This window comes from Schistocerca cancellata, chromosome 8 (assembly GCF_023864275.1).
Source record: "Schistocerca cancellata isolate TAMUIC-IGC-003103 chromosome 8, iqSchCanc2.1, whole genome shotgun sequence".
NCBI classification, from domain to species: Eukaryota; Metazoa; Arthropoda; class Insecta; order Orthoptera; family Acrididae; genus Schistocerca; species Schistocerca cancellata.
In genome coordinates, this window is record NC_064633.1 from 68068756 (window position 1) to 68094372 (window position 25617).

Genomic DNA, 25617 nt, shown 5'->3' on the forward strand with positions numbered 1-25617 from the left:
TCCTGACAAAACTCTACCATCTGGTGAGCAAGATGTATGTAACAGGCGAAATACCCACAGACTTCAAGAAGAATATAATTCCAATCCCAAAGATAGCAGGTGTTGACAGATGTGAAAATTACCGAGAAATCAGTTTAATAAGCCACAGCTGCAAAATACTAACACGAATTCTTTACAGATGAATGGAAAAACTAGTAGAAGCCGAACTCGGGGAAGATCAGTTTGGATTCCGTAGAAATACTGGAACACGTGAGGCAATACTGACCTTACGACTTATCTTAGAAGAAAGATTAAGGAAAGGCAAACCTACGTTTCTAGCATTTGTAGACTTAGAGAAAGCTTTTGACAATGTTGACTGGAATAGTCTCTTTCAAATTCTAAAGGTGGCAGGGGTAAAATACAGGGAGCGAAAGGCTATTTACAATTTGTACAGAAACCAGATGGCTGTTATAAGAGTCGAGGGACATGAAAGGGAAGCAGTGGTTGGGAAGGGAGTGAGACAGGGTTGTAGCCTCTCCCCGATGTTATTCAATCTGTATATTGAGCAAGCAGTAAAGGAAACAAAAGAAAAATTTGGGGTAGGTATTAAAATCCATGGAGAAGAAATAAAAACTTTGAGGTTCGCCGATGACATTGTAATTCTGTCAGAGACAGCAAAGGACTTGGAAGAGCAGTTGAATGGAATGGATGGTGTCTTGAAGGGAGGATATAAGATTAACATCAACAAAAACAAAACGAGAATAATGGAATGTAGTCGAATTAATTCGGGTGATGTTGAGGGTATTAGATTAGGAAATGATACACTTAAAGTAGTAAAGGAGTTTTGCTATTTGGGGAGCAAAATAACTGATGATGGTCGAAGTAGAGAGTATATAAAATGTAGACTGGGAATGGCAAGGAAAGCGTTTCTGAAGAAGAGAAATTTGTTAACATCGAGTATAGATTTAAGTGTCAGGAAGTCATTTCTGAAAGTATTTGTATGGAGTGTAGCCATGTATGGAAGTGAAACATGGACGGTAAATAGTTTGGACAAGAAGAGAATAGAAGCTTTCGAAATGTGGTGCTACAGACGAATGCTGAATATTAGATGGGTAGATCACATAACTAATGAGGAAGTATTGAATAGGATTGGGGAGAAGAGAAGTTTGTGGCACAACTTGACCAGAAGAAGGGATCGGTTAGTAGGACATGTTCTGAGGCATCAAGGGATCACCAATTTAGTATTGGAGGGCAGCGTGGAGGGTAAAAATCGTAGGGGGAGACCAAGAGATGAATACACTAAGCAGATTCAGAAGGATGTAGGTTGTAGTAGGTACTGGGAGATGAAGAAGCTTGCACAGGATAGAGTAGCATGGAGAGCTGCATCAAACCAGTCTCAGGACTGAAGACCACAACAACAACAACAACAACAGCCCTACACTTTGTTATACACTTATTATGCAGTAATATCTGTTTCTTTAGAAGTCCTTGTTCAATGACACTATACCACGGAGGTTCTCCCCCATTATGAACTGTTCTACTGCGTACGTTTCTATCCAGTGCATGGTCAATTATTCTTTCAAACTTGATCCAGAGTTCCTCTACATGCTCCCAGCTCATGCTGAAAGTTTCCAGTTTCTCATTGAGATATGACACTACTGATTTTGCATCTAGTTTACTGAATATGTATATCTTTCTGCTTGTTTTAGTTGTCCTTTGTACTTTGGTAATCATTGTTGCCACAACTGATACCAATTCCAATGTGGACATCCTAAGAGAGGTCAGATCTGTTTGTTGTCACTAGATCAAATATATTTCCATCGTGAATGGGGTTCGTAACTATCTGTTCTAGTTAGTTTTCAGAGAAGGCATTCAGTAAAATTTCACTTGCTGTCTTATCATGTACATCACTAACAAAGTTGTCATTTTTCCAATTAACTGTTGTATGATTCAAGTCTCCACAGATGATTACAGTATGATTGGGGAACTTAGAACTGAAATTTTCCCTGAAGTTTCCGGTTACATCAGGAGATGAGTCTTGTGGGCAATAGTGGGATCCAAATATCATTTTATGCCCACCCCTGATACAGAGCATTGCCCAAACAATCTCACATGTAACTTCAGTTTCTGTCTCTGTGGATTTAAGTTTGTTGTCTACTGCCACAAATACACCACCAGGATTCTGTGGATACTGCTCAGTGGATTTCCAAATTTGTAGCCTGTATCCTGCCTAGAATGATTCCTCATTTGTCTCTGTTCTGCTTATATACACTATGCTTAATACGTCATGTGCCCACAAGGCCACCATTCAATCTCACAGTGGGTAGTGGTTGCAACGTTTTGATTTTACTTCGTACTAGCTTGTCTACTGAGCTCTTTATATTCCTATGGCTGCTTATCTTTTTTCCAAAGGTCTCTGTAATTTTTCTACCGGCAGCATCTATATTTCCCCCAGTTATGATGCTTCCACAACCATGCATTTCTCATCTAGCCATTCCAGCTTTGCCGTTTTGCGCTTCCTCTTAATCTCATTTTTTAGGCATATTTATCCTCTTTAGACTACATACATACATGTCCAGTGATCACACAGTCCCTGCAGACCATGCACTGCTTACACAAACTGCCTCCATTTCTTTCTGTTTTGTGCGTTTCCTCCGGGTGTCTTCAATCTCCAGTGCTGCCAGGTCCCTCGTCAGGTTGTCCATCCAACAGGACCTCGTTCGTCGATGGGATGTGTGGTATTTTGTTTCCCTTCGAGTGCTTTCTTCATCTTTCTTTCTGCAGATATATGGGCTATATGGCCCACCCATTGGATTCTTTTCCTCCTCAGCTTCTGTAGGACTATTGGTTGTTGTATTATTCTTATTTCAAATATTAATAGCTTTTCCATTTCTCATCTAGTCATATTCCAGGATTCTGAGACACACATGACTGCTGTGTAATATATTCTCATTTTAGTATTTGCTGATATTGATTTTGGGCTGAGCATCCCCCTGAAGAAATACATGCATTTCATTCCCACTGCTACTCTTTCCTCAATGTCCATTTCTATGCTGTTGTCACTGATAAATCAAAATTTGAGTATTTGAACTAATGAACTTTCGTGAACCTCACACCACCTCTATCTCAATAAATTCTTCCTGCTCTTGTATTCTTCCTAATTGCATGAACTTCATTTTATTTTGATTCACTTTCAGCCCTACTCTCTGTACATAGTTGTCCATTTTCTAGTATATTTATTTCAACTTGCAGTTTGATTCACTTAGTAGTACAATCTCATCTGCATGTGTGATACGACTCGTATTACCGTCCATCTGTATTGCAGCCCATTCATGTTGCTACATTCTCTTATTACTTTCTTTAAGATGACATGAACAGAATATATAACAGATCATCTCCGTATCTAAGACTTCCCTCAATCTCGAACATTTTCGATGTGACCCCTCGGAAACACACTGCAGCCCTTGACCCATCCGTACAAGTCTGCACCGTTCTCATTAGCTTCTCATGGATTCTGAAGTGATGTAGTGCATGGTGTAAGCTATTTCTGTGAATGATGTCATATGCACTTTGGAAATTGACAAATAGACTGTAGATATCCTTATCATATCCCCAGTGTTTTGAAAACAACTGACTTAGAGTCAAAATATGATCCTGCTGAATGTTTTGGACACCTTTGTATTTCTGTATGTTGTTCTCCATGAATGGTTGTGATTTTCTGAGGATAATAATAGATAGTACTTTGTAGGTTACATTCAGTAACCTGATGCCTCTGTTGTTAACACTTTCCATTTTGCTTCTCTTCTTGTATATCAGGAATGTTATGTCCGATTGTGATTCATTCTTCTGGCAGTGTCTCATTCTTCCATATCACCTGGATCACTTTATCTTCTTCAGTCCCGAGCATAAATTAAAAGTACAAGTGGGCTACTACTGTGTTAATTGCTTTGTGTTAATGCCTATTAACAGTGAATGATGCTCAGAAAACTTTTTCAAACCCCAACGAAAGTTTTATAGATGGTATCATATATGCTACCTCAGGACTTGTGCAGGACTAGTATACACACAACTTTGCAACTTCATGCTGCTTTATTTTTTTAAAAAAGTCATACACATTACATATATTCCTCACATTTGCTGTCTCTTTCAGGATTGGCCAAAACACACACTTGGTATCAAAACTTTCAACAAATAAAGGTACTTAAAATTGTTGTTGTTGTTGTGGTCTTCAGTCCTGAGACTGGTTTGATGCAGCTCTCCATGCTACTCTATCCTGTGCAAGCTTCTTCATCTCCCAGTACCTACTGCAACCTACATCCTTCTGAATCTGCTTAGTGTATTCATCTCTTGGTCTCCCCCTACGATTTTTACCCTCCACGCTGCCTTCCAATACTAAACTGGTGATCCCTTGATGCCTCAGAACATGTCCTACCAACCGATCCCTTCTTCTGGTCAAGTTGTGCCACAAACTTCTCTGCTCCCCAATCCTATTTAATACTTCCTCATTAGTTATGTGATCTACCCATCTAATCTTCAGCATTCTTCTGTAGCACCACATTTCAAAAGCTTCTATTCTCTTCTTGTCCAAACTATTTATCGTCCATGTTTCACTTCCATACATGGCTACACTCCATACAAATACTTTCAGAAATGACTTCCTGACACTTAAATCTACACTCGATGTTAACAAATTTCTCTTCTTCAGAAACGCTTTCCTTGCCATTGCCAGTCTACATTTTATATCCTCTCTACTTCGACCATCATCAGTTATTTTGCTCCGCAAATAGCAAAACTCCTTTACTACTTTAAGTGTCTCATTTCCTAATCTAATACCCTCAGCATCACCCGACTTAATTCGACTACATTCCATTATCCTCGTTTTGCTTTTGTTGATGTTCATCTTATATCCTCCCTTCAAGACACCATCCATTCCGTTCAACTGCTCTTCCAAGTCCTTTGCTGTCTCTGACAGAATTACAATGTCATCGGCGAACCTCAACATTTTTATTTCTTCTCCATGGATTTTAATACCTACTCCAAATTTTTCTTTTGTTTCCTTTACTGCTTGCTCAATATACAGATTGAATAACATTGGGGAGAGGCTACAACCCTGTCTCACTCCCTTCCCAACCGCTGCTTCCCTCTCATGCCCCTCGACTCTTATAACTGCCATCTGGTTTCTGTACAAATTGTAAATAGCCTTTCGCTCCCTGTATTTTACCCCTGCCACCTTTAGAATTTGAAAGAGAGTATTCCAGTCAACATTGTCAAAAGCTTTCTCTAAGTCTACAAATGCTAGAAACGTAGGTTTGCCTTTCCTTAATCTTTCTTCTAAGATAAGTCGTAATGTCAGTATTGCCTCACGTGTTCCAGTATTTCTACGGAATCCAAACTGATCTTCCCTGAGATTGGCTTCTACTAGTTTTTCCATTCATCTGTAAAGAATTCGTGTTAGTATTTTGCAGCTGTGGCTTATTAAACTGATTGTTCGGTAATTTTCACATCTGTCAACACCTGCTTTCTTTGGGATTGGAATTATTACATTCTTCTTGAAGTCTGAGGGTATTTCGCCTGTTTCATACATCTTGCTCACCAGATGGTAGAGTTTTGTCAGGAATGGCTCTCCCAAGGCCGTCAGTAGTTCTACTGGAATGTTGTCTACTCCGGGGGCCTTGTTTCGACTCAGGTCTTTCAGTGCTCTGTCAAACTCTTCACGCAGTATCGTAGCTCCCATTTCATCTTCATCTACATCCTCTTCCATTTCCATAATATTGTCCTCTAGTGCATCGCCCTTGTATAGACCCTCTATATACTCCTTCCACCTTTCTGCTTTCCCTTCTTTGCTTAGAACTGGGTTTCCATCTGAGCTCTTGATGTTCATACAAGTGGTTCTCTTATCTCCAAAGGTCTCTTTAATTTTCCTGTAGGCAGTATCTATCTTACCCCTAGTGAGATAAGCCTCTACATCCTTACATTTGTCCTCTAGCCATCCCTGCTTAGCCATTCTGCACTTCCTGTCAATCTCATTTTTGAGACGTTTGTATTCCTTTTTGCCTGCTTCATTTACTGCATTTTTATATTTTCTCCTTTCATCAATTAAATTCAATATTTCTTCTGTTACCCAAGGATTTCTACTAGCCCTCGTCTTTTTACCTACTTGATCCTCTGCTGCCTTCACTACTTCATCCCTCAAAGCTACCCATTCTTCCTCTACTGTATTTCTTTCCCCCATTCCTGTCAATTGTTCCCTTATGCTCTCCTTGAAACTCTGTACAACCTCTGGTTCTTTCAGTTTATCCAGGTCCCATCTCCTTAAATTCCCACCTTTTTGCAGTTTCTTCAGTTTTAATCTACAGGTCATAACCAATAGATTGTGGTCAGTGTCCACATCTGCCCCTGGAAATGTCTTACAATTTAAAACCTGGTTCCTAAATCTCTGTCTTACCATTATATAATCTATCTGATACCTTTTAGTATCTCCAGGGTTCTTCCATGTATACAACCTTCTATCATGATTCTTAAACCAAGTGTTAGCTATGATTAAGTTGTGCTCTGTGCAAAATTCTACCAGGCGGCTTCCTCTTTCATTTCTTAGCCCCAATCCATATTCACCTACTACGTTTCCTTCTCTCCCTTTTCCTACACTCGAATTCCAGTCACCCATGACTATTAAATTTTCGTCTCCCTTCACTATCTGAATAATTTCTTTTATTTCATCATACATTTCTTCAATTTCTTCGTCATCTGCAGAGCTAGTTGGCATATAAACTTGTACTACTGTAGTAGGTGTGGGCTTCGTATCTATCTTGGCCACAATAATGCGTTCACTATGCTGTTTGTAGTAGCTTACCCGCTTTCCTATTTTCCTATTCATTATTAAACCTACTCCTGCATTACCCCTATTTGACTTTGTGTTTATAACCCTGTAGTCACCTGACCAGAAGTCTTGTTCCTCCTGCCACCGAACTTCACTAATTCCCACTATATCTAACTTTAACCTATCCATTTCCCTTTTTAAATTTTCTAACCTACCTGCCCGATTAAGGGATCTGACATTCCACGCTCCGATCCGTAGAACGCCAGTTTTCTTTCTCCTGATAACGACATCCTCTTGAGTAGTCCCCGCCCGGAGATCCGAATGGGGGACTATTTTACCTCCGGAATATTTTACCCAAGAAGACGCCATCATCATTTAATCATACAGTAAAGCTGCATGCCCTCGGGAAAAATTACGGCCGTAGTTTCCCCTTGCTTTCAGCCGTTCGCAGTACCAGCACAGCAAGGCCGTTTTGGTTAATGTTACAAGGCCAGATCAGTCAATCATCCAGACTGTTGCCCCTGCAACTACTGAAAAGGCTGCTGCCCCTCTTCAGGAACCACACGTTTGTCTGGCCTCTCAACAGATACCCCTCCGTTGTGGTTGTACCTACGGTACGGCTATCTGTATCGCTGAGGCACGCAAGCCTCCCCACCAACGGCAAGGTCCATGGTTCATGGGAGGGTACTTAAAATTACCATAGCAAAATTTTTAAAAGCATTTTTGCTTTTCCTGATATTACCACATGGGTTAGTATTAAATTAACATTACTTGCCATAATTTAATTTTATTTCTGGTGGAATGTGTGAAGCAATGCCTGTCAGTAGTGAAGCAAAGAAACACTTTGCACTGAACATAGGTAAGGTATCAGCAGCCTTCTGCCTAGCATTTTGCCCAGTTCTTCTGAATATGGCAGCCAAGTCTGGCAATTGTGGTATCATTTATGGTACCCAAAAGTTTAAATCATATAAATCCATTATAACATTAACTTAAAGTTAACTGACAACTGAAGAAGTGTGCACAGCTTTAATAAGTTATTAAAGCATGTGAAAACACTTATAATTAGAAAAAGATATGTCTTTACCTTTATTTCATCGAAACACAATGTAAATTTTTAGAATCAGTATTTTGCAAATAATGCTGCCATCTTTTGGTGCTGGGCAGAAGGATGAACAAGTGAGCTGCAGCAAGTGCAATGAGTATCGTACATGATACCACAGGCCAGAAAAGGTTCAGCTGCGTGTGCATCTGAGGAAAAAAATAAATAAATAAAACCTGGAGATATCATATATAATACCTTGGGGTTGAAGAGGTTATACATATCTAAATGTACCTTCATCTTTGATTAATTCTCCTGCTGTTCTGCCTTCCCTTGGGACTTTATTGTTTCTGAGTCTTTTGGTTGCAGTCTTAACATCCTCAATCATTTCCCATTCTTCTTTATCTTTCTTTTACTCTGTGGTGTCTGCAGGTAGTATCTCATCGGGGTCTGGGTGATTCAACAGTCCTGAGAAATATTCTCTCAAACTTTCTACAACTCTATTTTCCTTGACATTTACCAGGCTGCTGTTCTAATCTCTAATGAAAAAGGCTGGGTTCTGAAATCCGTGTCTTATTTTTTATGCACTGGAAAAATTGTCTTGAATTGTTGATGTTGCTTTCTACCTCAGCTTGTTCTAACAAACTGGTTAGATATATCCTCTTCTCTGTTCTCAGAATTCGCTTAGTCTCCCTACTGATGTTGATAAAATGTTCTCTTTTCTGCTCATTCTCCAAATCAGCTACTCATTTCTCCCTCATCTCCCTTTTCTTTACTGCGATTGACATGTCTTGTTGAACCATTTTCTTTTCTTTCACCCCACTGTATCCTCTGCTACACGTAGTACCATGGACTTTATTTCTTTACACTGTTCCTCCATGTTCTCTTTTGCTTCCAGGGTTTCTAGGACCTTAAAATGATTTTTTTTTATTTCTATAGCCTATTGTTCTTTAGTTGCACTTTCTCAGAGTTTCCCTGCATTCAAAGCTCAAAGCAGGTTCTAGTGTCTCCTTCTTCTAATGCATGTAGGTGAACATCAGTTAAGTCTACATGCAACAAGGAACTGGTCTGATGCACAGTCGGCTCATCTGTACAACATAATGTCCATGACTCTATGGCCATAACACTGCTCCGCCAAGATGTGATCTATTTGGTTGGTAGGTCTTCCATTCGGTGGGCAGCATGTTCCCTTACGTATTCTATTGTGTTCGAAGTAAGTTGAACTTACTCTCAGTTTCTTTGAAACAGCTAAGTTGATCATCGTCTAACCATTCTCACTGGTCTCGAAATGCAAACTGTGTGTTCCTATAGATGGTATGTAGAATTCTTGTTTTCCTGCTTTTCCATTAAAATCTTCCAGAACTATCTTGATTTTCTACTTGGTGTGCTCTCAACTGTTTATTCTAATTGATCACATAACTCTTCCTTTTCCTCATCTGTTTTATCCCCTGTCGGAACATTAAGACTGACAAATGTGATGTCTGACACTTGGTTTCCAATTACTATGTACAATATTTCTTTGTTAAAAACTGAATTTTTTAACTAAATTTACTACTTTGTCATGAGTTACAAGAACCAGAGCTGAATTCATGTTTATCTACATATTCCCCATAAAATAATACACACCCCTGTTCTTTGTGAGTATCCTCACTGAGCCATCTCGTCTCTTGTACTGTCACCAAATCCAGTTTATATCACTTAATTTCTGAGACCATAGTCTGTATGGTTTCTGTACTGTATAGGCTTTGAACATTCCAGGATCCAAAATTAAAATTTCCAAATCGTAGACCATTTTTGTTTTGCACTTTTCATCTTTCATTATATCCATCCGTATCTTAGGCAAGTTTTTATTTTGTAACAAACAATGTTTTACGGGACTGGGTTGTCACCCCAATGTCCAACGCTCCTCCTCCATCTGGGCTGTTGCAAGGCAAGTGACCCCACGCAGAATTCCACCCCCCCCCCCCCCCCATCCTCTTTTGCCTACTTCATTTTTTTCTACCTCTGTTAATTAAATTTAATATTTCCTGTGTCATCCCAAGATTTCTTTTGATCCTTGGCTTTTTGCTTATTTTATCCTCTGCAGCTTTCACTACTTTGTCCATCAAAGCTACCCATAGGTCTTCTATTATTTTCTTTTCCTATTTCAGTTGATTGTTGCCTAATGCTTCCTTTTCTTACTTTAAAATTAGTCCCTCATCACAAATTTTCATCTGGTTTAACAATATGCATAATTTATTCTATCTCATCACACATTTTTACAATCTCTTCATCATCTGCAAGGCTAATTGGCATGTAAACCTACACTACTATGGTGAGTATTGGCTTTGTATCTGTCTTGGCTATGATCATGTGTTCGCTGAGCTGTTCATATTAGTTTATTCACATTCCTGTTTTCTTGTTCATTGTTAGTCCTACTCTTGCATTACCCCTGTTTGATTTAATATTTATAATCATTCATTCACCTGACCAGACATTCTGTTCTTTTTGTCACCACACTTCGCTACTTCCTACTACATCTGACTTCAACATATACACCTTCCTTTTCAAATTATATAACCTACCTATATGATTGAGGGATCTGACATTCCATAGTCCAGCAACAGAGAGCCATGTTTGTTTCTCATGATGACATCCTCTTCCTGAATAGTTCCTGCCTCAAGATCCGACTGAAGGACTGAATATTTTGCTGAAGAGTACACCGCTGACATTAGGCCATACTGTTGAGCTGCATAACTTAGGGAGAAATAGCAACTGTAGTTTCCCCTTGCTTATAGGAATTTGCAGTACCAACATATCTAGGTAATGTTGGCTAAATGCTACAAGGTTAATTCAGCCAATCATGCAGCCTGTTGGTTGCAGCTACCCAAAAAACTGCTGCCCTTCAGGTATCACAGGTTAGTCTGACCTGTCCACAGTCACCATTTGGAAGTGGGTGCACCTGTCGTACAGGTATCTGTGTTGTTGAGGCATGCAAGCCACGCCAACCCAGCAAGATCCAGATCCATTGTTCAGGTGGGGGATAAAATGTAACAGCTGATAAACACGCTGCACTCTCATTTGGTTGCTGTAAGTGTATAGATATAAAATAATGGTTAATAAATAACTTAAAACAAGCCACAGGCCAAGCAAAAATGGTACAAAATTATGCATCACCCTAATATTTTAAGGTAAATTTAATTTTGTTGGTGGTCTACAAATCACCATGTGTGGAGCATGACCAAATAATGCATCACCATTTCTACATGTTGTTTGTCCCATTTATTGTAGCTATTTATCACAAAACTGACAGTAAAATAAGAATTTTATGCTTGCCAAAATGAGAACAGCATGTGCTGTAGGTCATAGACACAAGGTGCAATGTGATGTGGACACTTTGGAGGTTACTGGACTTCCATTAGCAAGTGTATGTTGTTTTAATGCCAAACTGTCACACACGGATGTGCACATACAGCCATGAACTGTGGTGTAAATATTTTTGAAATATTTTGTTATTTATAACAGACACTGAAATAAATTACCAACGCTTTTCCATCAAACAGATATTTTTAGCAACCACAGTCTAAAAAAAGATTATGGCAAGGTGACATTAAACATTTGATCTTCCATTTATACAGCACATTTACCAGTGGACCTTAGACACATACAGCAAAGAAACAACTTGAGCAAAAGAAAATACTTCTTCCAGATATCGCCCCATCAGTGTCAGCAATTTGTGCAGGTGAGTGACAACATAGTACTGACCAAAGAACAGAGGATCAAAATCGTCCTGCTACCAGGGACTTCAACCAGTGACACCAGGGCAGAGAACTCATATGGAAACTGCTGTCAGGAAATGGATCAGAAATTTTTATGAAAAGGGATTCATTACAGATAAGCCCCATACTAGCTGACCCTGCATAACTGAAGAGGTACGACCACAGCACTGTTGGCAGCAGTGGCCAAGAGTACCATCCTCAGTATCGGGCAACTCGGCCAATGGTATGTCACTCCTTGGAGCAGTATCCACAGAAGCCTGGTGGTTTATTTGTGGCAGTAGGCAACAAACTTAAATCCACAGAGACAGAAACTTAAGTTACATGTGAGATTGTTTGGGCAATGCTCAGTATCAAGGGTGGGCATAAAATGATATTTGGATCCCGCTATTGCCCACAAGACTCATCTGCTGATGTAACCGGAAACTTCAGGGAAAATTTCAGTTCTAAGTTCCCCAATCATACTGTAATCATCTGTGGAGACTTGAATCGTACAACAATTAATTCGAAAAATGACAACTTTGTTAGTGGTGGACATGATAAGACATCAAGTGAAATTTTACTAAATGCCTTCTCTGAAAACTACCTAGAACAGAAAGTTAGGAACCCCATTCACGATGGAAACCAATGCACTGCTCCCCGTTACTGTAACCACACCCATCACATTGACATGCTCTGCTGACACTTCTCCAAGACACTAATACTCCTCTCAGAAATTGAACCTCCTTTTAAACAGGTGCTGCACTGTTGCATATGCCTTGCAAACATTGTGGGAGATATTCTGCTAGCGTACATCTACGATACTGTCTCTGGGGTTTGGTTACAGTTGCTGCATGGAACCTCTCCTGGGTGTCCAGTAACCTGTAACGGATGCACCGCTGCCAGTTTACTGTAACCCGTGCACCCTCACATTGACGATGGGTCACAGAAATTTCTTCACCACTGCATACGACACGTTCTCTGCCGACGTGTCTCCGAGACACTAACACTGTCTTCAAGAAATGCCTCGCTATCAGATGGCCGCTGCGCTATTGCATATGGATCGAGGACATTGTTGGAGACATTCTGCTAGTGTAAGTAGTAGAGAGTTGCCAGCATCAGCGCAGTTCTGATATCAAATAGATATGCAAATTAAATTGATCAATTAATCACCCCCATCCCCGACACTGACCACGACAACCCCCGCCCACTCCTGGTGTCATGCGTTTTCTAAGCTACACATGTTCCCCAGCCCACTCCTCCCCCTATTGGCAGGAATTTTGAATTATGGCAGGAATTTCGAATTATGGCGGGAATTTCGAATTATGGCGAATTTCTTTGTCCCTGGACTGTGCTGACATCCCACCCTAGCCCCACCCAGAAATTGGGACTCAAACCCTGGTCCTCCTGGGTGGAAAGCCCAAGTGTACCACCTAACACAATTAAACCACCAGAGGCACTTGGAATTGACAGGAAATTAAAAATGGCTGTGCCCTTTCCAGGACTCGAATCCTGATGCTCTTGGATGGAAAGCCCAAGTGCTCCCTCTAACACATGGAAACTGTCCAGATAAGGGAGAGGGAGGTTAGGTTAGTGTATTTTATTTATTTTGGCTGGTAAACTGATGCAAAGATCGATCCTAAGTACGTACTTAATCACAAAGACCAACCTAATTATACAACTGTATCCATAGCACTACACAAGGACAGCATAAAAGTGCAATACACTACAAAAACTGATGACACCATACAACTGGTGTTATCCCGCTGGGAAAAAATTTGGCAATACCACTCGAAACTAGCGACAGGCACACTCAAACTCTTCACTATACCTAGAAGCTGGCGGGAAAAAGGCTTTAGTGTAAGATACTATCTTTATTCTTTTTGGTGGGAAATACGTTCAACTGATTAGATGCTGGTGTTCAATAGAGAGGAGTTTAAAAATGTATTACCTATAAGCATACAGCATCTATCGCTGTTTGATGTCAGAGTTCGTTACAGATGTTTGCTCAAAAACCATCCTGCAGCCCAGGAAATCGAAGCCAATGATGGAAAAAAAAGTGCGTCACAGTTCTAATTACATTCCGAAATTGTCGTGAAAAAACCAGCACTCGTAATGAATGGGTCATAATGCAGCACATGCACTGGGAAAAATAGTCATTCTAAAGGACTGCAGAGGAGGCAGTAGTTGAATATGTGTTCTCCTCGATAGGCATCCACGAACTGCCGAAAATCGAGGTCCCCTTCCTCCCTCCCTCCACCTACGGGTGGGACACATGCTCCTTCAAATGGCCAGTTGCTCCACTGACCGCCTCGAGTGCGGGCAGCGAAGTGTATCGCCACCTATCACAAATGATCAGCAGAGACATGCCCACCCTGTGTAAAATCAGGGAAAAAAAACTTCCGACTATTTTGATGCGAGAACTACTGATCACCGCAGAATGTCCTTGTTATTTCGAAACCGTCATTGGATTAAAGAAAAACCGAGAATATAAACTCCAAAGATAAAAAGATCTATATGACACAAATTCTTCCAGCTTGTTGAACAAATTACATGACCTGAGAGCGTCTTTCATGTTCAGAGTCTGTAAATAAACTGTCATGCATGTGTGTATTACAAACATTTCAGACAATCTTTCACGCCATTGGTACACATGTCGGAAAAAAACACATAGTTTTTACGTTTGACAGCAAGAAACTATAATTCAAGAGAACGTAGCTGTTCTGTACACTATGACAGGGCCACTTTTAGCAGTGTGATACTAGTGTTTACGAAACAAATCGTGAGAGCCTGTCTCGCCATGTGTAGGTGGAAGATTGAAATTTCGTTAAAAGATATCGAAAAAACGAAAAAAATAAATGCTTGTCAAGAATCATCCCTCGGTGCCCTAGCCATCTCTTCCACCTGACAGGTTGCATGTCATTGAAATAAGTTTGATAGGGTAATTAATTAAATTGATCATCGGTGGGGGCAACCAAGGATATCATACATGCAATAGATCATGAATGAAGTTGGATGTAACACATACGTGGAAATGAAGAGGAACGCAGACAGAAGAGAGGAATGGCACTCTGCTGCAAACCGACCTCGGGGTTGAACACTAAAAGAAGAAATGTAGACCCTATATTACACCAGTTCGTTTTGTCCATGGGGGTAGCACACACAGTCACTACGAAAAACAAAACAGTAACGTAGCTGAACAGAAAGATACATCTTGCGCTGTCACAACACCAGACACAACTGTCACAGAAACGGAAGAGATCAGAAGGAACAAGTCACTATCAGGGGAAACGCTCAGTGAAAACACATCAAACTCCACACTAGCAGAAACCATAAAGCAGGAAAAACATGCTGCACTGCAAAACTACTCGAAATCGGAGCAACAAACAAACAGTCAAGAACACCAACCAGATACTATGCAATATGAACCAAGCATGAAAACAGGGATAAAATCTGCTTCCCAACTACAGAACAAACTGATAGGATGATCCTAAGAGTTGAAAATCTGCCAACAAATCCCAGAGAATTCTTAGGGGAGGGCTGTGCGTGAAGGGGAGAGGGCCTAAACCTAGGGAAAGTATACAAGGACTTCGTGAGAGCACATTGACGTGTGTTTCTGGATTTTAAAGAAACCATGCCCAAGTATTTTTCCTTCACTAGATATCCTTTATGAAAGTAATACAACTAAACTGCCAGGGCAGTACACTAGTAAACACAGAACTAGGTAGGCTCTTAGAAGAAACAAAAGCAGACATCGCCTGCATTCAGGAACCTTTTCTGCGAGGGGGTAAGATTTCAGGGCTCCCCTTACATTATATCACAATAGCAGGAACACCAAACACAAAAGCCGTGATAATAGTAGTTAATAAAAACCTCATAGTACCACAGATCACCACACCTCGCCACAGGAGAAATAACAGACGGACGGGATATATGGCTCATGTCGTCTATTTACGCTCAGTACTTGTATGATACAGAACCTTTCTTATACAAAATAAAAGACATTGCATGACACTCGGAAAGAAAAAGGCTGCTCATTATAACTGAGATCAATGTAAAATCCCCCTTGTGGAACCCAGATAGAACTGACAATAGAGGACAACCAGTGGTTGATGTGGTAAATGATTGCAACCTCTTCATACTGAATAGGCAGAACAGCCATCTACCTACCACAGAGACGCCGGTGGTGTAAGTAACATAGACCTTTCTCTAGGGAATGTAAAATCTCTTCTACTAGTCAACATGTGGAGGGTATTGGATAGAGCCACACACGGCGACTACAACGGAATCATCATAACCACAAACAGGTATGTCAATACACATAACATGGACCACGGACAGCAGCATTTACTCATAGGAAGAGCTGACTGGCAAAAAGATCGAGATATTGCTGAGGTGTCGTCACTAAACACTGTTCAAGGCAGTACAATTACAAAATGCATGTACTGACAGAGGTCCTACAAAGAGCACAGGAAGCAGCTTAACCATGGGCAAAAACTGGGTGGGGACAGAAACAACCGTGGTCAACATAACTGGCAAGATTAAGGAAGGATTTGCGGGCCAAAAGAAGGTACTACCAACAAGCAAAGACTGCTCCTGAAAGACAGATGAAACTTGACCTGCATCGTGATGCTAAACAGAAATACCAAAACCAACAAAAGACAACAAAGCAGGACTACTGGACCAATTTTGTCAAAACACAGCTACAGAACGACATCTGGGGACAACCTTTCAAAATAGAAACAGAATGAGTTAAGACACTGACAGTTCTGTCAACACTAAAACAAGCTGACGACACAATGACCAGAGGATGGCGAAACACAGCAGTCCTCCCAGATGACAACCCCATACAAGACGAGTGGTGCTATGTTGACCTAAGAGAGAGCATGAGGGAGCCATACATCGGTGACAGTGTAATTGTACTATTCTTACAAGAAGAAGTCGTGACAGCAATCAGCAGGCTTAAAAACCAAAAAGCACCCAGCCCAGACAAAATACTTTCAGAAACATTAAAACAAACAGCAACACAAATCACACCTTTTCTTTCTAACATGTTCAATGATGCACTTCTAACAGGTAGAATTCCAAACCTCTGGAAAACTGTTAATGTAGTAATAATCAGGAAATCACAAGACAAGGAGCCAACAGATCCGAAAATGTACCGACCGATGTGCCTCTTAACACTCTCGCCAAGGTACAGACAGGATCCTGTGTGACTGCTTACAATCGCACAGAAGCCTCCTCAGGCTAACGCCCCCATCAATTCGGCCTCAGGGAAGTAGATCAATAGAAGAAGCCATCAACCAAGCACTGACAGTTACAAATAGCATCAGTGACAAATACATAACTGTCATACAAATCGATATAGCCGGGGCTTTTGACAATGTGTGGTGGCCGTCCCTCTTTGCCAGGTTAAGGGAAACGAGGCTATCAGCTTCCTTCTACAATAGCCTCCTCAGCTACTGCGGAGGCAGAATGACGGAGTGGTGGGCTGGTACACGCAAGGTTGTCGAGAGAATAACAAAGGGATGTCCACAAGGCTCGATCTGCAGACCAATATTCTGCGAAATCGCAATCGAGCCCTTGCTGAACACACCGGATGGTGAGGATAAGGTAAGAGGTGTGGTGGGCCTATGCAGGTGACCTGTATGTAGTGGTGTCAGCCAGCTTGAGAGCAGCACTAGATACAAAAGGCTTCAGAACAACTGGTGCAAAGAAAAAAAATCGCTCCCAACAAAACTGTATATTTACTGCTCAGAGTGACACTACAGAGGAATCCAATTCTAAAATTAAACACTACAAGCATACAGAGGAAGCAAGCCACATGTTATCTAGCATTGCATCTTGATGAAAAACAGACTTTTAACTATCATATCAAATTGACAATTGACAAAGCCTCCAAAATTATGCACAAACTACCAAAACTCAACACAACTCATAACAAATTACCTATTAAGACGATAAGGACCTACCACATTGCGATATTTGAATCCATCGCTTGCTTCGCCGCAAGTGCGTGGGCTCACAGACTGAATATACAGACTAACAAGACAACTGCAAGATGATGTGAACATAGTGTACTCCTGAAAATGAGCGGAGCCTTCAAACACCATGTCACTAGAGACACTTTGCATTGTGATGGGGATCTGTCCTATGGGCATAACAATTGGTATAGAGCTGCACTTTACTGGCCTAAGAGGGACAGGCTCGATAAAATCACCGAAATTACAGGAACCAACATTATGAACAAAGCACAAATGAAACAATGGCGGATTCAAACATGGCATAGAGAATGGGATGCATCTGACAAGTGTCGCCGAGTACACTCTTTCTTTCCTGACTAACACGAAAGATTACAACTGAAACATGTCGACTCGAACTAGGGAATGGTCCATTTCTTGACAGGCCATGGGCTGTATCCAGTACATTTAAACCGTATGGGACTAACTAACGATGAAATATGCATTTACGGAGAAACTGGGACACCAGAACATGTCACACTGCTATGCAGCATGCTTGCACAAGTGAGACATATACTGAATGTCAGTGACATCACCAAAATAATATGTAATCCTGAAAATTGGAACACAATAAATAGCATAGCTGATATTGTATCTAACACACTACATGAAGAATACAAGTGCCAAAACCCATGTGGAAGGAAGTGTAGAGAAGCACAAACAACACAGCAAACCATGTGGGAGGGCACAAGCACAACCACAGACTCCAAAATCGAGGAAGGAACCAACACACTAAATGAACATGACTCAGAAGGGATCAACACGTAAGGACTGAAACCAACAACACATGACACTGCTTGCTACAACACAGTTACAAACAACACAACAGGCAGTAACAATCATAAAACAAACAAATGCCAACTCTAGACAACAAAGGCTCTAGTAATAATGTAAAGTTGCTTGCGAGGAGAAGGCTCAAAGAAGTTTTATTCTGAGGCTCCTACTCCCCAACTACATGCTGCATCGTGTTTAAGCTATACTGCACATGAGCAGTAAATGTATTGTTCATCTTATTATGTGTAGAAGAAGTATATTCTCTTCTCTATTTAAAGCTACAATGAATTAATTTTGTACGTCAAATGTATTTTCCATATAAAGTATGTATAAAACTAAAAATGTGATGTATTAAGTTATTTAAGGAATAGTGCACTCAAGTAGCAATGAGCTACATTCTATTTCTACTAACAAGTTTACAACCATAAATGTATTTCTGATGTAAAGCTAAAATTCATGTATTCCATGCATCAAATGCTCAGTCAGTATTTAATCTGCATAATACCAGGTCTATGTATCTAATGTATGACATAGAATATACCGCAACTACCAACAATAGGACAAACAAACAGCTGCTGAATAACATGTAATGTCACGAGTTGCAACACACCCAGTAATGTACCAATACACACAAATACAGTAAACATACATAAGCACAAACCATTTCAGATGAGAATAGCTTGAGCTTCTACCGAGACCTTCTCACCTGAAATAGGTAGAAATTGGCCATTACCAACCGACATGCTACATAGGCTTCCAGATACAGTATACCACTTCCCTCTACATATTGTAAAATATTTTCACCACTCATTGTATTACATATTTCTCTTTATTTTTCTTTGACATTGGCATTGTATAAATTATATTCTTGTCAACCTGGCAGAAACAAATTATATATAACAATTTCAACAATAGTTAAGCACTCAGTTCACTGTAACCTTAGAGAAAATTTTTATATTAAGTTCTTTTCGCTATTTAAAAAAAAAAAAGCACTAACAACTGTGTAACAATAATGTTGTAATAATGAGAAGTGATGCTGTTGGATTTAGAAGCATCTGACCCACCTAATATTTCCAGGCCATGGGTTACTCTGTACTATTAATGCAATAAATAAATAAAAATAAATAACACCCAGAAGAGCTTCACCGCCATGACCATAACTGAATGTCTACCCCACTATACACTAACAGGAAGAATCCAATTTCCTCGAGGCATAGGCAATAGCACTGCACCCATCTAAATGCGAGACAGTTCCTGAGGGCAGAATTAGTGACTTGGTGAGAAGTAGGCAGAGAGCCTGTAGTATAAAATGGTGAAGAAATTTCTGTGTCCCAGCGTGAAAGTTAATGTGCAAGGCTTAAAATAAACCCATAGCGGTGCATTGCTTACAAGCTACTGGAAGCAAAGAAGTGGTTTCATGTGGTGATTGTAGCCGAATGCTAGTGCAGTATCATACATACTCACAAGCAGTATGTCTCTGACAAAGGCCTCAAGGCATATGCAACAGCACAGCACCTGTCTAACATTGAGGCAATTGGTATCTTGGAGAGACTTAGGCAGAGGGCCTGTAGTATGCAGTGGTGAAGAAATTTCTGTCTCTCTCATATGAGAAGGTGCGACAGTTACAGTAAAACAGCAGTAGCGCATCAGTTAAGGCTACTGGAACTCGGGAGAGTTCCATGCTGTTACTGCAGCCGAATGCCAGTGCCAGTATATACTAGCAGAATGACTATAACAATCTCCTCGACGCATATGCAACAGCGTAGCTCTTCTGATGGAACCATGTCCTCAGAGGAGCATCAGTGCCTTGGAGAGTCGTCGGCAGGGAGCATATAGTATACAATGTCCTCAAGCCATATGCAGTAGCACAGCACCCGTCTAGTGGCGAGACAGTTCCTAGGGGCAGAAATAGTGTCTTGGAGAGACGTCAACAAAGAACCTGCAGTACGCAATGGTAAAGGCATTTCTGTGTCTGATCGTCAACGTGAAGGTACGAAGGTTACAGTAAATCAGCTAATGTGCATCGGTTACATGCACCAGGACACCCACGAGTGGTTACATTCCATGGCTGTTTCCAAATGCCAGCATTAGCATAGCCTAGTAGAATGACTCCAACAATGTCCTCAAGGCATGTGGAGTAGCACAGCTCATTATGGTGGACATAGGATTCCTGAGAGGAGCATTAATGTCTTGCAGAGACGTTGTCAGAGAGTCTGTACTACGCAATGATGAAAAAATTTCTGTCTTATCATCCATGTGAAGGTGTGAAGGTTACAGTGTACCAACAGCAGTGCATCAGTTACAAGCCACTGGACACCCAGGCAAGATTCCTGACCATGACCATAGCTGAGTGCCAGTTCCAGTATACATTAGCAGAATGACTGCAACTATGTCCTCGAGGCATACGCAATGGCTCAGCACCCATCTAATGGCGAGACAGTTCCTGAGGGCAGTATTGGTGTCTTGGAGAGATGTTGGGACAGAGCCTCTAGTATGCAACGGCGAAGAAGTATCTGCGTCTCATGGTCAATGAGAAGGTGCGAGAGTTACAGTAAACTGGTAACAGTGCATCAATTTGAAGCTACTGGACACCCAGGAGAGATTACATGCTGTGACCATAACCAACTGCCAGCGCCAGTATATACTATCAGAATGACTCCAACAATGTTCTAGAGGCATATGCAATATCGCAGCTCCTTCTGATTGACATGCAAGTCCTGAGGGGAGCATTATTGTCTTGGAGAGACGTCAGCAGAGAGCCTGTAGTATGCAATGGTGAAGCAACTTCTGTGTATACCATTAATGTGAGGGTGTGTGGGTTACAGTAAACCTGCTGCGATGCATCGGTTTCAAGCTACTGGACACCCAGGAGAGATTCCATGTGGTGACTGTTGCTGAATGCCAGTGCCAGTATCATAGATCCAGTGACTGGCAGACAAGGTTGTGACGGCCAGCCTTGTGCATGTAGTTTCAACGGAGCTCACAATTTGCATCATTGTTCTGAATAGAGTGTGAAATATGCTCACTATTTTTTATTTACTTAAATTTGGCTTATTTTGTGACAGTACCTTTTCCGTGAAATGTTTACAAGGTGATATTTGTCTTGGCTTCAGTTGTCTAGTGGAAGTATGATTCCACAATGCAGTTTTGTCGACTGCAGAAATGACCTGGTTCAATGTGTTTGCCTCATTTTTGGTGCTTCAAATACCATTTCTTCAAATGTGGTTTCTTCTTAAAGTTTATATAAAATGAGTAGTAACATAATTCTTTTTTTTTTTTTTGTTCACTAACAAATTATTTATTACGGGGACCTGCACATTGTTCTATCGTCAACACACACCAAGAGTTCACTGCCGACTGAGTACAGTCAAAGACGACTCCAGCGTCAAAGACATTTTACACAACACACAAGCTTCCACTTGTAATCAGTCTCTTTGATATTCTTCGTCACAATTACTAATAGTAATCAATATGCTTTCACTCTCAAAAATATAAGTAAATTAGCATATAATAAGGTAAATTAAAATAAAAAAATATTCTGACAAAAATATAAGAAAACATTTACAATTTGGTATCAACAAATCCGGTAAAAAATAACACATCTCCCAGATCCATTACAACTGCTGCCCAGGGCTTTTGTTGTTATGAACATATACAACAAAATCCCGACCACACCCAGTAATGGATCTGTATTGCACAATTAGTACATTAATGATGCAATCTGATAACCTCTTCCAAATTTGGACTCTTTGAATCTGTGGACTTGTTACAGGCTGTTGTTGCAATGGTACTTCCCCATCAATCTCATGCACAAAAAATTCAAGTAAAGAAATTATTTAACATGACAAATATACACAGTATAAAACATACATGAAAAATATTCTAACATACAGCATACAGATTGAAAATAATAAAAAGGTAAAACTCATTTCCTAGAATAAGATTTAAATTTCTTTTTTCATATTAATGTTAATTTCATTGTGCTTACATATTGTACAGTAAAAATGATACTGGACATATATAGTGTAGTGTTTTCTTTTTCTATATATATATATATATATATATATATATATATATATATATATATATATATATATATATATATATATATATTTAAAAAGAAAGATGATGAGACTTACCCAACAAAAGCGCTGGCAGGTCGATAGACACACAAATAAACACAAACATACACACAAAACTCTAGCTTTCGCAACCAACGGTTGCCTCGTCAGGAAAGAGGGAAGGAGAAGGAAAGACAAAAGGATTGGGTTTTAAGGGAGAGGGTAAGGAGTCATTCCAATCCCGGGAGCGGAAAGACTTACCTTAGGGGGAAAAAAGGACAGGTTTACACTCGCACACACACACATGTCCATCCACACATACACAGACACAAGCAGACATTTGTCTCATTGTATTACATATTTCTCTTTATTTTTCTTTGACATTGGCATTGTATAAATTATATTCTTGTCAACCTGGCAGAAACAAATTATATATAACAATTTCAACAATAGTTAAGCACTCAGTTCACTGTAACCTTAGAGAAAATTTTTATATTAAGTTCTTTTCGCTATTTAAAAAAAAAAAAGCACTAACAACTGTGTAACAATAATGTTGTAATAATGAGAAGTGATGCTGTTGGATTTAGAAGCATCTGACCCACCTAATATTTCCAGGCCATGGGTTACTCTGTACTATTAATGCAATAAATAAATAAAAATAAATAACACCCAGAAGACAAATGTCTGCTTGTGTCTGTGTATGTGTGGATGGACATGTGTGTGTGTGCGAGTGTAAACCTGTCCTTTTTTCCCCCTAAGGTAAGTCTTTCCGCTCCCGGGATTGGAATGACTCCTTACCCTCTCCCTTAAAACCCAATCCTTTTGTCTTTCCTTCTCCTTCCCTCTTTCCTGACGAGGCAACCGTTGGTTGCGAAAGCTAGAGTTTTGTGTGTATGTTTGTGTTTATTTGTGTGTCTATCGACCTGCCAGCGCTTTTGTTGGGTAAGTCTCATCATCATTAAATATATTTTTCCCACGTGGAATGTTTCCCTCTGTTATATATATATATATATATATATATATATATATAAAGAAAGATGATGAGACTTACCAAACAAAAGCGCTGGCAGGTCGATAGACACACAAACAAACACAAACATACACACGAAATTCTAGCTTTCGCAACCAACGGTTGCCTTGTCAGGAAAGAGGGAAGGAGAGGGAAAGACAAAAGGATTTGGGTTTTAAGGGAGAGGGTAAGGAGTCATTCCAATCCCGGGAGCGGAAAGACTTACCTTAGGGGGAAAAAAGGACAGGTATACACTCGCGCACACACACACATATCCATCCGCATATACACAGACACAAGCAGACATTTGTGTATATATATATATATATACTTCTGATTTTTTTTAATTTTATATTTTTTTACTTTTTTTGTATATTTTTCTTATGATTTTCTTTTTAACTTTTTTATTTCTTTTTTACTCATGTTTTTTGTTTTGTATATTTTTTGTTTATGATTTTCTTTTTAAAATGTTTTTATTTTTTTTAATCATGTTTTTTTTTATTTTTTTAGTACAGCTAAAGATAGGCTACATCAGTATTATTTAATTTTTTTTCAATTATTTATGTACACTTGTCTCTCTACTACAATATTACTACAAGTCACATTCTTGTGAAGAGTACTTTCGCTCCCCACAACATCAGTATAAAGAACAATAAATTGCTCATATATCATGAGGCTTTATCTAAAATTGGTTTTGAAACTTATACCTTTGCATGCATGTCCTCACATGCATGCCTTCACCCACAGGGAAGACTTAGCTTCCAAAAATTAGAAAAATTTGGAAATGCTCACTATGGAGACTTTTTTTTTGTAAAAAAGTAAAAATAAATCTTTCTCTCATTCTTTGTTACAACAGTGTTTTTTCATCAGTTTCAATTAACATGTGACTTCAAATTATTAATTTATACATGCAAATATACATACTTGGTTGTACAGGTAGTTTTTTGTTCTAGCAAGCATATTCCAGTGGAGGACTTTTGTTTTAGATGATAATAGGTTATTTAAATTTTTGAAATTATGATTTCTGTTTATACAGTTTCAAAAAGACAACATTCCTGAGACCAAATAATTTCTTTGACTTAGGATACACCAAACGATAAGCATAAGGGTGTGGATTTTCTATGACTTCAAAGGGCGCAATATAGATATCAAAGAATTTTTTAATTTCTGAAGTTAACATTTTTGATTTTTCATGAGATTTGACCATAACAAGATCCCCAATTTTGAAAGTGGTTAATTTTACCCTATTGTTATTTCTTTTATTCCTCTTTTCCCCTTTTTTCCTCATTGTTTCCCTGACAATATCTTCTCTCTCTTGCATGGTTAAAGGTGTACATTTAGGAAATTCAGTAAGTTCTGGTATAAGATTTGGATGTCTAATATTAAACATAATCTCATACGGTGAAAATCCTGTGGAACTATGTTGTAGGCTATTCATAATATCTTCAAAATTTCGAATGTGCTCAAACCAGGTTGGATGTTTATGGCTACAATAAGTTCTACAAAGTCTCTCAATTTCCCTCATATATCTTTCTGCAGGATTGGTGGATGGAGAATAAACAGATATAAGTACATGCTTCAATTTTGATCTTTCAATAAACTTTTTCCAAATTTTAGAGGTGAACTGTGAACCATTATCTGATAATATAGCTTTTGGTTTACCCACCTGTGCGAAATAATCTCTTTCAATTTTTATTATAATTTCATGGCTAGTAGCTTTTTTCACTGGATATAGTTTAATTAATTTTGAAAATACAACTACCATAACAAATACGTAACCGTGACCACCTTTACTCTTTGGTAACATTCCATATAAGTCCACTGCGATAAGATCTAAAGGTTTTTCCGGAATAATGTTTTGCATCTCTCCACCACATCTTTAATTGCTCACTTTAACTCTCTGACATTTGTCACAGGTTGCCAATTCTTTTCTTACCTTCTTTCCAATATTGTAAAAATAAACATTTTCTTGTATCGTTTGAATGCACTTCTGTATCCCACAATGACCAAAACTTTCATGTATGTAAATGATTAGCTTATCAGCATCTGCCTCTGGCCAACACAGTTTCCAATTATCAGAATCTACATCTGTTCTCCTAAATAAAATCCCCTTATGTACTTTGTAAAATTTATCAAGTTTCTCATACCCCTTCTTGCCTAGACATTCTTTGATTAATTTCCAAC